Source organism: Argiope bruennichi, chromosome 4 (genome assembly GCF_947563725.1).
Source record: "Argiope bruennichi chromosome 4, qqArgBrue1.1, whole genome shotgun sequence".
Classification (NCBI taxonomy): domain Eukaryota; kingdom Metazoa; phylum Arthropoda; class Arachnida; order Araneae; family Araneidae; genus Argiope; species Argiope bruennichi.
Genome location: NC_079154.1, coordinates 76,632,104 through 76,648,099, shown reverse-complemented (window position 1 = coordinate 76,648,099; position 15,996 = coordinate 76,632,104). Strand labels below are relative to the sequence as shown.

At 31.3% G+C, this 15,996-nt stretch overlaps 1 long non-coding RNA gene across 1 annotated transcript; it reads right to left on the bottom strand.

Annotated features, from left to right (window-relative positions):
- Positions 1–911: 911 nt before the first annotated feature.
- On the bottom strand, positions 912–8,259 carry LOC129966926 (uncharacterized). Its single transcript, XR_008784315.1, has 4 exons — positions 8,138–8,259; positions 4,383–4,535; positions 3,270–3,383; positions 912–1,696 (listed from the first exon to the last, which is right to left on the bottom strand). It is a non-coding gene; the product is annotated as an uncharacterized LOC129966926 (long non-coding RNA).
- Positions 8,260–15,996: the final 7,737 nt, after the last annotated feature.

Here is a 15,996-nt window from a genome sequence, read left to right as displayed (position 1 = left end):
GACGCTGCCAATGTTTGATGTACAGATTACACTCGACAGGTTTAAACCCTCTGTTAGTCCCCTGAAATACTCATTTTCATTAAATACAGTTAAAATCCCACTTAAATTCTATTCATTTAGCTTTCACTTTCTGCTTTCATTTTACAAGACTGCCATCAACCCAATCCATTGACACGTTAAGTACTGGTTCTCCGGGGACCGATACTCTCCGTTTAGACCGCCGGTCCCAAACAGCCTAGACGGAAAGTATACAGGGACCAGCATATCCTTAACGTGCCGACCTCTATTCCACTCAAATTCCCTTTGATCATTCCGGTCTTCAAATCATTCCAACCCAACCAACTTCTTTTTGATCTTCATTTCAACTTGCTATTTACCAAACTACCCCCCCTAAACTTAACAAACCTATTAAGTGCAATTTATACTTAACATTGGCATCTATAACCTGACAAAGGAGATCCTCTTAATAACAAAAAAATTCTATCATATTCTACATTCCGACTGTTCTTTAAAGAAAAATCATCTATGCATGTACAATAAGAGCCGAAACTGTTACTGAAGTTTAAATCGTCATTCCTTGATGACTAAATTTCATACCTTACTGATTTGAAAATTGTAACATTAAGTTTTCCCAGACAAAGTTTTTGGATTAATGCTTTCTAAGGGAATGGTTTGAGGGCAACTTTAGTCTTGTAAGTAACAAAGACCAGAACCGATTAAGAACATTAAAAATTTAACTTTAGGGTGGAAATTTCATGTTATGTAATAATGATCATCGTAAAAACAGTTTAGAATAATGCTTAAACTTTGCTTTCAAATCGAATTTAAGTCTGGCAGCCAGAGAAATTTTGTTTCTTTAGGAATCAAAAATGGAAAAATTCAGATACTGTACAATTTTAATTAACCGATGTGAAAAGGTTCGAATAGTGGCGGTCCCGTGGAACGCAATTAGTATTAAATATTCAATCCTTAAACATACGTATAATCCGAATGAGTAAGCTAAATGTAAATTCGAATTTGACAAGGAGAATGTTAGAATTCAATTGAGGATACTTTGTGACCCGAATTTAGCATTATGACTGCTAAAATACAGTACAGTTAAGTAAACTAATGATCGAGGAATGTTCCATCTAGAGATTTCATGTACAGTTCGTATGACATGGGCATCAATAATTCGTAGGGATTGATACCAACAGATTCAAAATCGAAAACGCGGTTCTGTCATAACTCTCGACTGTTGTGTATAGGAAGCGAATCGTGTCCGATAGTTGTCCATTTCATTCGAAAGAATTAAAAAGAGGAAAAATTTGAAGAATCTTGTGAACCGCTAAGTATTACAAATAGATTTTAACGGACATATTGAAGTTCCCTACATATCATTTTACAGATTACTATTGATTAAACTAATTTTAGTTACAAGTATGCAGTTGAGGAAATCTTTATAGATTGAAATGAATAACAGTGATTAATTTTATCTTTTATAGTTAAGTCGCCATGAAATAGATAAGCCAATCATTATGTCCAAGTTCATTCAAGCATATATAAGCATTTGACGTTTTTACCATACAGCCAGTAAGTTGTGGATTTCAGCATCGAAGGACAACTTGATCTTCAGTATGCATGTCTTGATGAAATCAAAGTCTAGATCAATATCTAGATTTTCTTCAATCTGTTATCTAAATTTTTTCCGAGGCTCCTGAAAAGAGATTACATTTAATGAAAGTCGGGTAAGTTATCTTCAACAGTCGAATTTATTATTAATTAATAAATTATAAACCAGACAAATTATGTAAATTAAGCGAAGAATGAGAAATTCAGATATACCAATATTGTACAGGGCTGAAAGTTAAGTTTAACAGATTTCCACGATATTCATTTTTCCCATCTTACTAGATAAAAGAGGAAGCAACTTTAATCACAAGAATTTTCTTACTTTAAAACCAACTTATTATTAAAATTAGTCAGATTTCAAATTTCCGTAGTACTGAGAACGCTAAAATAGGCTTTAAAATGAATCCGAAGAGTTTAGGGGTGCCTTTCTCAGATTACTATTCTGTATTACACGAGGTTTAAATTGACGATTTATCCATCAAAATGGAAGTGCTGGTGACCGCCAACTGGTGGAAATTTATAAAAATTTCCTACATTTCAAATTTGGTACTCCTTATGAAATATTTACTTTATTAGCCAGTTTGTTACCGATTCCAAATTGAATGGCAACATCTGCATGTATTTTATACATACAAGTTTAAAATTTAAGTGATATGAATACTTTCTTGAATAAAACGATAGAAGTATAGTATTGCCATTCATAAGCTCCCGACGGTGTACCAAGATTTGAATCCACTATGCGTGAATCCGATTCCACATTTCAATGCATTAAAAGTTTTCCAACTCCGTATGGAATTTCGGAACAATACAAGATGCACCGACCTGAGATGCGGCCATACTGCTCAAGTATTAACAAGCGGATACCAATTTTTATTAAAGTTGACTCTGTCTAAAGTTATGGCAGATAGTTTTCGAAGTTACCCACTGAATATTTTTATCGCATATCGTCTGCTAATACGGGATGTTTGCTTCCTTTACCGGATTATAAAAGGCTCGCATAGCAAGTACCAACAATTGGTGAGCCTCTTTCCTCATGCATACACAGACCACTTATTAGGAATGGAGAAAATTAATCTTAATTTCACTTTGTGCTTTAGAGATATTAACGTTCCATTTGAAAACGCTAGAACTATTGTGGGACACATTTAATTTTGAAAACTGACTGATGAAGATGACATGCTATCTAATACTTCCTTCAAGCTTCTGTACCACACCAAAAGGAGGACCTTTGATCCATGACAAAGGCAAGGCTTACCAAGCCCTTAAAACCAAGTTATCTTTAGCAGAACCCGATTTCAAACCTGAAGCTTTTCCGGCCCCGCTTCTCACTCAAATACAGAAGTATGGGATACTTCATGAAAATGTAACACTTTGTAGTGTATTTTATTAACCCAACAAACGCAGAAAAATGGATTCACTCATGACAAACCGATGCGTCCATTTTACTATTGACTCATTCGAACCTAAACGAAACTTTACTTCCATTTTAAACGAATCTTAATTCCTTCCATAAATCATTTAGGAGAAACCCGCAATTCACATTACGCACTTCATCGAAAGTTCTCTCAAATTCTAGATGTCTGATGAAAAAAGAACGTTGGAAACCGATAGTTGAATAAGAATCGTCAAGAGTAACAAATTGTAACCAAACAACTTACCGTTTTGACCTTGGACTCCAGTTGTCCTGCTTTGAAATTTCTGAAGATAAAGTTTCCACTCCCATTTCAGTTGAGTCATTGCTCTACTTGAGTGCAGACAGGACAGAAGACAACCTGTAAGGGAAGACATTTGTGATTAAGTGCTACAGGACTTAAGCCTTTATAAGGCCGGGATTTAAAATTTTATGAAATGCATTTTTATATAAATACAAACTCCGATTCTATATGTGATGCATTACGACCAAGACAAGCGAAATCCGAGAAGCAAAACGCGATAGAAAATGTCGCGATTTCAAAAATACGATAGTGGAGTGACTTGAATTAATTCATTACAACGTAAAATTCAATTTTTTCGCCAGTACTTGAAAAGCAGTTGAATTTTCCCACATTAAGGCATTTACGAAGTTTCAATAAGGGCATGTTGAATAAGAATTTGTGACAATTGTTTTATAATACAAGACTGAATGACGAGATATTTCGAAAGCTCGGTAACTTTACGAATTGAACAGCTAGAACTGATAGAAAGTTGATGTTTCAGGTGGGTGTAAATTCAACTGCTTAGATTCTACTAAGTCAAGCATGTGCAAAAGGAAGATTGCGCATGCGCCAAGATCTGACAATAGCAAGTTGCTGCCCCGAGACACAAGTGCTTGCTACTGTACAGTTTCTGCTTATACGTGGTCTTACTGAATGGTTTTAACTGGCTGTATAAATCCACCTTTAAGCACAAAATACGATAATACAAAATACGATCTATAAACATTGCCTTCTGGAGCATGGATTAATCAAGTTCGGTCAGATGAGATATTAAAGTAACTCGATATTTTCTTGGACATATTGAAATTTTGATATTCGAAATATTTCATCTGTTGATTTGAATAGTATCTAACAAAAAGTAGCATTTTATAGCATGGCGACTCGTCGCTGTAAAGATTATCCCGAGATGTTCCGAGAAAACCATTAATGAACAGCTTTAAATTTCAGAGTTATCAAAACCATCATTACAGAATGCAAGGTATCTAAAATATTTAAAATTTTCCTGAAGAATTTTCAATTGCTGGAAGTTTGAGAAACGGAATTCCTCTAAATAAAACAAAGATAGTAATTCCTCACCTTGGAAAGGAATTCAAGCAACATTCTCGGGGTTGAATCCATAGCAAGAATTTCTGATCTTCAGAGTTGTGTTATGCACAATTATCCTCGTAATTGACAGTTGGCATGAGTCCAGTTTAACCGAGTAGATCAATTTCTTCCACTCTCAAGTACCTGTAATAAAGAATGCGTGTGAGAAATATTTTTATGCTATTAATCTTTGAGGTTCGAAGGATCTGAAACTCCTTTCCAGACTTTGCATAACTGGCATCAATTACCAAAGTTTTAAGATATTAATTTTTCGAAAAATGGTTAATTTATTTAAGTAATAAAGCAAATATTTATATTAAGTGAATTATGCATCTAATTACAATTACGATGGCAAAGTGCAAAACAAAAGCAATGCTAGGTTACGATTGTTTAGCGATAATTTCGGAGCACCACAAACTAGGATTTCAGGTTGTTTTTACTCCAACATTTTGCACACATTTTTCACGATTGTCTATAAATGCAGCAAGAACGCACTTTCGGTTCCATCTTTGCCATTAAAGGCGACTACAGTTTGTAAAGCGTAGAAGGGAACATTAGCAAATACTTCTACGTATTTGATAACTGGTAATCGGGATTTAAAACGAGTCTCAAAAGTGAGATAAATTGAAACAAGCAGTTATTGTGCAATGCAATGACTTAAACGGTTTGGCATATTTGATTGGTATTCGGCTCATTCTTATATGGTTTAGTATATTTAAAAGCCTTCTTATAATACAGTGTTGAAACTTTCTTGGAACGAAAGTTTGTGAAACTTGAGTTATTTTCTAAAACGTCAATTTGAGATTTTTGAATTGATGTTACTTGTTTTTACAAATCGCATTTTGTTTTTAGATTAACTAGAAGTGTCATTGCTTGTGACAAAATTATAGACTAAGGTTTTTAATAATCCCTTTCCTACAGAAGTTGGACAATTTATACATGTAACAGAAGATGTTGACTTTAAAGCCTGAATTTTCGAACTATTCAAATATTTATCACACTGGTCAGTTGATAAGCTATTTAGAACAAAAAATATGCAATTAACTGGTTTTTGACGACTATACTCGCCATGGAACATTTTGCATCATGACAAGTTTATTCAATGGCAAATTATATTCATATAAGCAATTGTTTGATTATATTTATAGTTATATTTATTCATTGACAATTTAGATACGTATTTTCTGAAGAGATCGAAGCATTTAACTGGCTAAGCGTTATTGCTTGCTTTTTATCTAATTCTGATTTTACCCAATACCGATTACACTATTAAAAGCCTAATTTTTAGAGCCTCTTTCTCTTCATATAACCTTAAAAGAATCATCAATACAAAATTTGTGTGCAGGATTTATAACAAAAACTGTTATAATTCGTATAATCCGATTTTTATTTGCAATCGTTTAGTTAATCCTTTATTGAAAGTATTTACTGAAAATGGATTCAATTTGCAATATAGAGTAGTATAATGTTGCAAAGTAGGTGCGAGTTCTTGTTCGTTTCAAATTCTAAGTTGTATTTCCATGCACATTACGTGTTCTTACATAGAGCAGTTCGTCTGCATGTTCGAAAGTTTGTGTTGGTTGGAAACTATTTTCTACTACGTCTTTCCGTTTTGTGTTATTACTACAATACATTATAGACGTATATATAATAGTAAACTTCATTTTTGAAATATACTCGAGCCCATTACGGAATAATGGATTTAAATGGGATTTTTTTTGAAGTTGGACGTTTTCTATTGAAATTGAAGTGGCGCCATGAATAGCAGAAGTTTTTAAATTGCACTGTTAAAATTCGAACTAAAGTTGTATTGCAGTTAAATCTTTACTTATAATAAGGATGAATTCGTGCATGCTCTACAGGCAGACCGTTTTACCTACATCTATCAAATTTGGTACTCTTGCCTTTTAAAAGTCAAAAATGCACCTCGTAGCGATTTTTTGGAATTGCTATTAGAATTTTAATAATTCAGCGAAATTTTGGTGCTTTTTGGCGATAGTTTCAGAAACTATCACACAATGGATTTTTATATCAAGTTCAAAAATTGATACTAATGTTTTAATCTATAAATTAAGCTTTAAATTTATTTTAATAAATATTTAAACCATATTTTTCAACAATTTCGAGCAAATTAAAAATAAAATTTAGCAGATTACGGGTACGTGAGAAAAATTAGCGTTCATCAACGCGTTGCCATCACATTGACCAAAGGCTGAATTTAAAAAATAAGTCAATTACTGGAAATTAAGCCTAATGTTTTCAGCACGTGTCTATACGAAATGGAATAAATGAAATGCGATGTATTCTAAAAGATGAATACGAGAAAAATTTTCAGTGACGTTTAAAATTATATTCAGTTTTATTTAAGGTATACATGGCTTAATATATACAGGATATCCTTTTTGATGAAGGTTCAGCAATTACTTTCAAAAATTTTGTCAACTTATATACCGAATAAGAGCGGTCTAAATAAATTGTATTTTATGTCGTTTGAATCAATAAATATTCTGATGAACTATGAATTTTTATATGCAGACTGTCTGTTCTGTGAATCATTTAATAAAGTATTCTTGAGGCCCTAATATTTTAAATAAAAAATTATATTCTTTTAGGATTAAAATAGATTGAGTTATGAAAGTTTGAATGTATTCCATTTCTATAAAAACGCTTGATTTTAGAACTCTCATCGACCGTCTTGAAGAAAATGGCTAACCAGAGCTTGGTCTTTCCCCGTGATTGATTGTTTAAAATAATAAGATTGCTAATTGTACAAAAGTAAATCATTCAAGTCTTTATAACTATGCCAAGATTTATTGCAGAAGATTCAAAAGATAATTTTACTTAGTATTAATTATAGGATCGATCGACTATATAAAATTTAGACTTAATTTTTTTCAGAAAGACATTTATTGAAGTACAATATTTATCGCATTTAAGTCTGAAAATAAATATTGCATAAAAAGTACTGTGGTACCTATAAAATTACAACCCTAAAGAATTCGATTTTTAAAATACGTATGGTTTCAGCAAGTAAGTTTGTGCTTAGAGATTTTATCCCTTCCATTTCAAATTGGAAGTCAAAGTTAACTTGACAAGGTTGCCGACAGTAAATCAGAGATAATACAGTGTACTGAACGTAGTAAGGTTTCCATAATAGTACGAGTTATATGAATATCAAAACTTAAAGCTTCAAGTTATTTTGTTGAAGGCGCCATTAAGAAACTAATGGTACTTAAATATTTGATTGAAGTTTAAAGCTTTTATTCTGGAGAACCAGCTCGTCGATGAAGGCGACTAGTGTTAAAATAACAATTCATTAATTTTGAAAATGAAGTTGACTTAAAAATGTTAAGAAAAGACCGATTTTATACGTCACTCATTATCTATGCGAATGATAACAATAAACATAGCTTTATTAAGATTTATTGTTACATGCCTATTGTTTTACTCAATATCGAATAATTCAAGAAAGAAAACTGTTCAACCTCTGGTTTATTGTCTCATTTAAAATCTTTGTTTTTATGTTCGAATTTGCTCCTATAACCAAGAAAACTGTACATTTCTATGCATTGCATATGGAAAGGAATCTGATGACACGGGTAGAAAACGGTTTCAATATCCATAATTCGTTACAACACAGATTCGATAATACAGTTTAAAACGATATCCAACGCTTACACAATTCAAAACTGTTATACTGAAATTATAAAAGGCTTTCAAAATTTTTTTAAAAAAATATCGCTTACCAATAAATGGAAAAGCAGTTTGGCCATCAGGACTCTTGACAATATGCGCAAAGATATACATAGCTTGATTCCATCAAATAAGCCAACGTAATAAAAAAGATCCCCGAACATATATAATTGATTAGGAATGTCATAAAAAGCGGAAAACATTCACGATTACTCTGTTTTAAAGTATCTTGTGTACTTCCTAACCAATCAAAATGCTTCTAATCGATATTTTCCCTGTCTGACAGTTTTGAGTCATTTGCATATAATTAATTCTACTCTACTCGTTTGTCGCTTTAATAGCATGATGGTTAAAATCATGTTTCGACAATAGAATATTGCTGATTTGAGAATAATTTCTCTAAATATCTGCTTATATAAGCCGCTGACGATGCTTTTCGTTTGATCGCCTTAATAGCATGATGGTTAAAATCATGTTTCGACAATAGAATATTGCTGATTTGAGAATAATTTCTCTAAATATCTGCAAATAATGCTTGCTTATATAAACCGCTGATGATGCTATTCGTTTGGCCGCCTTTATAGCATGATGGCTAACATCATGTTTCGACAGAAGACCATTGCTAAGTTGAGTATCATTTCTCTGAATATTTTCAAATAATGCCTGCTTATATAAGAAACTGACGTAAGAAAATCCGACTTTGTGAATATAATATTCACACATTTGTCAATCATTACTCTAACAATTCATGCAGTCTGTAGTATCGTTTGACCATGATTCAAAATATCTAAGTCAATCACAATATAGCCTCTAATCCTTATGTCCTAACTCCAAGGAAAAGAAATTGACTTTTGAATTAGGCTAATAAACATAATTTTTTATAGCTAGATGTCAATCTAATTAAACTATGTTAAATATTTAATAAACTTGATGCTTTTAAAATGGCTGAAAATCTAGCCAATCGTTTATCTGTTCATCATCATTTTTTCGGGCTCTTTTGAGTAGTACATTTTCATAAAACGTGTAATAGCTTGTAGAAATTATTAATCAACTCTTATAAAATCAGAAGAAAATTTAAAATAAAAACTGTGGTGATGCTTTCTTGTTCATTTCATTGTTTGTTTTCATAAAAATTTCGATCCCTTTTATTCTGATGCTTAAATGGAAGAGCCAAGCCTTCAAAAAGATAATTTTTACAATGCTAAATTTTTCAAACATCAACGAAATATCAAATATGAGCACAATCATTAAAGGCAACAACGTGGATGCATCTTATAAGTCCATAGTTCCTTATAAAGTATTGATGGATTTTATTGCGAACATTCAATAATTTTTACAATTGTTATCATATGATCACACACCAAATTTTACTTATTTAAACCATCGCGTTTATGAGGTTCCTCGTTTTCATGCATGAGAAAGCACAGAACGACGAAGCATCAAATATTTGACGAATTTCGTTGCGAATTTAATAAGGATAAACATTATAGTCGCTAAACTTGTATACCAAATTTTATCTATTTAGCTCTTTATGTTTTGTAGCTATATTGTTCGCTTTTAGATAGGCAGACAAACTTCCTCTTAATGGTTTTATTGAAAATTTGGTAGAAATCTGCTATTTTGGCGTTGGGATAGGGCCGCAGTGGCCTGGTGGTAAGGTCTCGACTACGAAACTGGAGAGTTTCAACTTCGAGGCCCGATTCTACGAAAGAACCGTCGTGTAAGCGGGCTTTTGCACCTTAAATCCGTCGGAACCAAACACCCTCCCACTGGTGGGGTGCAGAAGTCTGGAGAGAGGGTTCCATGTCAGGTGTCATCTCCATTATCTGACCGTAGTTCATGATTACGAGGTCCGTACCAAAATAGCCCTAGTGTTGTTTTAAAACGGGTTGTTAATATAACTAAACTAAATTGGCATTGTGATAATTTCACTATCGTCCCAATTATCCTTCATATTTGCTGTGACCTGTGACCTTCATATCTGCTTTGCTGTGACCTTCATATATGCTTTACTGTGACCTTCATATCTTATGAATGGCACCACCTTATATGGCAGTGCGCGCATCATTACACAGACACTCTTTGAATATGACCACTGAAAAACATATGTTTTTATGTTCGTGTAATTAATTATGTATTCTCTATTTTCGTGTCCGGTAATAACAGTGATTTAAACTTACATGCAATACTTCTTATCAATTGACTCTGCAGATGTTGTTTCTCCATCATTAATTAACAAGGATCATATACCAAATTACATCCATTTAGCTCAAAATGTTATTGAGTTATCGTGTTCACAGACAGATAAACCTAATTCCAAAAATATATTTTTTTGAATTCAGTAATGTCTGAAATATAAGGAATAATCCAATCTTGATTCTGACTTTTTTCTATAATTATTATAAAATACTTTCCCGTATAAAAGAAAGTAAAAATCTACGCTAAACTAAAGTTAAGATAAATGAATTTGTTTTATTTTATAAGCATTAGTGAGATAAAATTCAATAACATTTCAAGGCATATCTGCAAATTCCACCATGTAAAAAAACAGACATATCAACTTTTCCGTCACTTTTTAATTATATTTCCGTTGACAATAAGAATCGAGAAAAGCACTTTATATTACTTGTATAGGTTGCCGAGAACTATTGCCATCTCAGATGAGTCAATTTCAGAAATGAAATATATATTTAATCTCATTTTCAATCTAAATTTCATCTCATTCAAAGAGATGATGAAAAGAATTTGACAGAAATATCTTTTCATCAGTGAAACAGAAAAAATAGCTTTTGAGCGGAATTTTAATTAGGAAATAGAAATATGCATGAGTTTGCTACTCTAATAGAAGTTGTGAAGTGTTTAAAATTTGAAAAGAATTTATCACTTGTCGGTAAATCTCTCAACATCAACATAAGCATCATTTTTACAACATAAGTACCGTCGATTTAAAAATATCTGAGTCTGAAAGGAAAAATTCTAAAATCTAAAAATAAGCAAAGTTTAATTAAATTTAGTATCTTATAGGATTTAATTTAATCTTGGTTTTTGGACTTTTAAAAGACATGTGACTGGTAAGCTTTATTTTCACAATGTAAGTGAAGTGAATCCCTTAAATTTAAAATATAAGTAATTGAAAGTGTATTACTAGTTTTTTTTGTAAGAACTCTGTTTATGAAAGTTTTGTTATACTTTCATGAATCTATTAATTAGCTTTCAAGAGAAAGCTTTAAAGCTCGGAGTAGAGCAGTAGATAATCGTATTAAGGTGTTAATAGCATATTTAAAAAAAACAATCAATAATTTTTTTCATTAAATTATTCTATCTCATGTTCTAAATTAATTAGCTTACTCTTTTCAGCAAAATAAAAGATTGGAAAGTGTAATACAAGAAGAAAATACAGTCTTTATTTTTTAAAAAAATCAGATTTTTAAGACTTTTGTTGTTCTGAGAATTTTTAATATTTGTGGCAATTTATTTAAATTGTGTATTTTCATCTCTTGCCACCAAAATAGAACAATCATTCAATTTTGTGGAGCACAGCACCAAGGATCTCATAATATATCAAGACTTTATAAATACATAACATATTTTATTATATAATAATATTTTAAAAACCAAAAATATTAATATCAATTCTTATAAATAAATAATTATATAAGGCTTAATTAAATTAAATAAATAAATATTTATTTATTAAATAAATACTTATATAATTATAAAGAATTATATAAGTCTCAATTAAATAATTAATTAAATAAATAATTATATATAATTATATAAGTCTTTTTTCAAAAATGTTCCGTTCTATTAAATTTTTATTATGCTCTTATAAGTTGAGATGTAATCAAACGAAACAAAAATAAAAATTTTACCCACATAAACATTTTCCATTGTTAATGTAATTCTAACTATCGATCTTGGAATAAAAATGAAAGGAAAGGATAAAATGATGTATTATGCAATCCGGAATCAAGTTCCAAATGAGCATTTGGAATTTTTTTATCTCCTATATTTTTTATATTCAATTATACCAAGTTATAAAATTTTTAAAAAAAATTTTTAAAGCATTCATTGTTGAGATTTTATCTAAATATTTTTTTTAATGACAGGAGAAGTTACCAATGAAGGTATTTAGGCTGTGACCGTAAGGGCGCCAAAATTTAAATTCTGACAATATTAAAGTCAATAAATTAAACGATTAAAATCAATAAATCATGCCAATTAAGCTAAAATACATTTAATGAAATAAAAGAACATGATTTACAAGGGGACAAAACTAGTGGGGACAATAACATTTAATTACAAATATAAATTAAAATGATACTCGGGGCAACATCATGTTTACCGCTTGCTTCCAAAACTTGAACTAACTGTTTATTGCAGCAGCCGCTAGAAGGCCAAGGAAAACAGTTACGGTTATAACGCTAGTTTGTTTAATTTAAATAATAATTGAATGTTTGTGATTTTATGTGTTCTAGGAATTAATTTATTTTCCTCATATTTTTCTTAAGAAAAGAATTCATTTATATTCAATATGAAAGTCGATTCTTTTTTTTATTTTATTTATATATTCAATAAAATAATGTTGTTTGGCAAATTGAGCTTTATATTAAAAACAAGCTGATTGTACCAGACATTGATAAGATTGAAATAAAAATAAAAATTAAATAACAAGAAAATTACCATAAAAATTTCCTTAAACACTTATAATACCTTTTTTATTTGGGAACAAAATATTTATTTAAATATAATTGCTTGGTTGGTTGCTTAAATAATTTTAAGCCAATTAATTGATTCATGAATAGTCGCGTGTATATGTTTTAGCGCCTGGAAGAGGTAATTACGTTTTTAAAAAGATTTTCTGGTTCCTAAATGCGAAGAAATTGAAGTAAGACATTCTAACATTTTCCTGCCATAATTTCCGAACTTATTGCCCCACTGACAATATTTTTACACCATCTTAAATTCAAAAAATTAATTTTTCAGTAGTATCAATTGCATTTTCGTACATTTTTTCCTTAATTAATTAATTTTTCAAAATTCATTCATACACAACTTTTATCAGATCCTTATTTTTACTGAACTATTAAGCCTACTTCACTGCTTAATAACGTCTATCATTAGTAAGCTTTTACAATGTTAAAGCTAAATTGCTTTCTTCAAACATTTTCGTTTTTGCTTCAAGTAGAATAAAAGCAAACCTTTCATAATTCAATTTAACAATTTATTATTAAATATTTATTTTTGTTTTAATATTTTTAACTGTTTTGCCTAATTACGCCTCATATACGATTGTAACCATTGGCTCAAATTCTGTTTATCTTTAGAAGTAAAATACCAAAATCTGATATTGATCACCGACTCCTTGTTTAATATATTTTTTTCTCTTAGCAGTTCTGACAATTTTTAAATGGATGTTATTATGGAAATTCGTCCGATGAATATACTGTACAAAAAGTCCAACAAGCTTGATAAACACACTTTATTACCCAAGAAAACAGGAAACATAAGTTGCAAAACTCAGCTGAAACAGTGCACAAAGACAGCTTTGCAGAATCTCATAATACTAGCGAACATAAAACAGCATATAACACTCAGGGTACAGATCGGGTGTTCGCTCCATGATCAGCACTTCAAAAAGAGAACTGACTCTGGTGTGAATGTTTCATCATTTATGATCTCCTAAAGGAGTATGGAAAATTTTAGAAGGATCTTCAGATCTTGGCTGCTACTAAGGATATCGTCAGAATTCTTGTATTTTCTAGAATGTTTACTTTTATCTCCAAAATCTCCAAATTCATCTCGACGTGGCCATTGTCGGATATCCAATGGCATCCAATGCTTATTAAAAAATATCTTACATTTATCTTTACAACATTGATATTAGCATAGAGAAAGAGCCATTTTATAAGTTCGTACTAGCATTAAAGGATTAAATTTCGACAAACCAATCATTTCCAGCATGAGTTATTTCTCGAAAAAGTGTGCATTAAAAATTATCTGTAGAAACTTTGAAATCCTTTTATTCCCTTTGAAGTAGACAAATGTTACGATTTTCAAATAAAAAAGGAAATACGTTGGCATATATTTCTGAGGTGGAAAAATTTCATCTATATTATTAATCGAGTTTATAGTCATTTTTTGACTCGTTGCAATAATACAATAATGCATAATCCGTTCGATAAGAAACCAAACAATTAAAATTGATAACAGTTGATTGTGTATGATTAATGCCTCATATTTCATTCAAAATCTATAAAACAAACTTAGAACAAAAGCAGTTCCTTATCATGAGGGAATTATTCATCTAATCTGAATAATATTTTTATCTTTAATTGATAAAATATTATAGAGAGTTCAAAAATTCGACCGTTTACTGTTTTCATTCTTTGAATTGGATAACCTATTTATGAAATCTGATTGAAGACGGTGTTGAGACGTGTCACAAGAATCATTAAAATATATAGACTTTTTAAAAGGAGTCTACTTAAAAAATAGTTCTGGTTTGTAAACATGTTTACTGCTAGCTTTTGATTGAATTTCTATTGCATTCTTTTATTTTTTTCCTCTCATTTAATGCCAAGTACACAAAAGCCCAAACAACGAGACATCGGCCTTTTCCTTTTATTGGTCTTAAATAACGACCAGTCGTAAAGTTTAATTCACAGACAGAAGTTCAAGAAAAGTTCCTCTTTGTAGTAGTTTCTGAATCCACATGGGAGAAATGTTGCTACTCTCTACAGTTTCATTGTATTTTTTTGCCATTGTGATATCCACTTTGTACTGCTTCAGCTTGCGCTTTCAGATGTCTATCAAGAGCAAAAAGAAACATCTTTTGTTACTGCAACAAAGTTTTACTGTTAGCGAAGACATAAAAATTTCATATTTTCGATCATTTTCTATTTTAGCAATAACATCACAAACACTTTAAACAGATAAATAAAGAATATTTCTTTTCAGGCTTTAGTTTCAATGAGAATCTTCAATAAATTTCTGCGATTTCAGAACATTTCCTTCCAAATTAAGAAATATCTATAAAGTGCGTATGAAACATCGCTATATAATGCTGTGAAATTGATAAATGAAATATAATAAGTGATCTTATCAATAAATTGCAAATCAGCGTAATTCTACGTATTTATCAATCCCGTCCGTCTTTACATTATTACATTATATTCTTTAATGATTGATGTGGAAGAAATTAAAAACATCGGTTACATCATTTGCACATATATACTCATAAAAATACAATATGCACAAATAATATAAATACAATAATCAAAAATAAATAAGTATGCTGTTACGAACTTGTAATATTGCTTCCTATCACGAATAGTTCCATCGTAAGAAAGACCATTTTACCATTTATTTCTATTCGATGCTGATCGGATGCCGGATCAGTAACCCCGCGCTTGGCAACAAACCTGGCGACCATTTGATTTGGCGACTTTGGCGGCAAAATAGATAATACTGGAAACTTCCAAAATTTCAGCGATTGAACCAGTAGGAACCGAGATATGCCTGATTGTTCTAGAACTTTCTCTGCCCGCCTCCGGGAACTATAAAAGGCCTGCAGCCTCAAGCCGAAGTCAGTCGTGAGTAGTGTACAGAATCGTGGAGAGTCAACGGCGAAAAGTTGGATCAGTCCGGCGAAGCGCAAGCGTTGTGTGGAGCTCAAGCGTTTGCTGAATTGGGTTGTGTGCCAAGTCCTGCTGTTTATTGTATAAGCAGTATCAAGTCGGATATAGAGTTGTCAGTCGTGTAGTAATGAGTCGGACACAGCTGAAGCGAGGCGACATTGAATAATTGCAGATGATTGGATTGATCGTAGAGTGAAGCTACGCAAATTCCCTCTTCTTGCTGAATTCTGTCTGTCCGTCTTGTGTGCTTTGGTTGTTTTTACTACCGATTG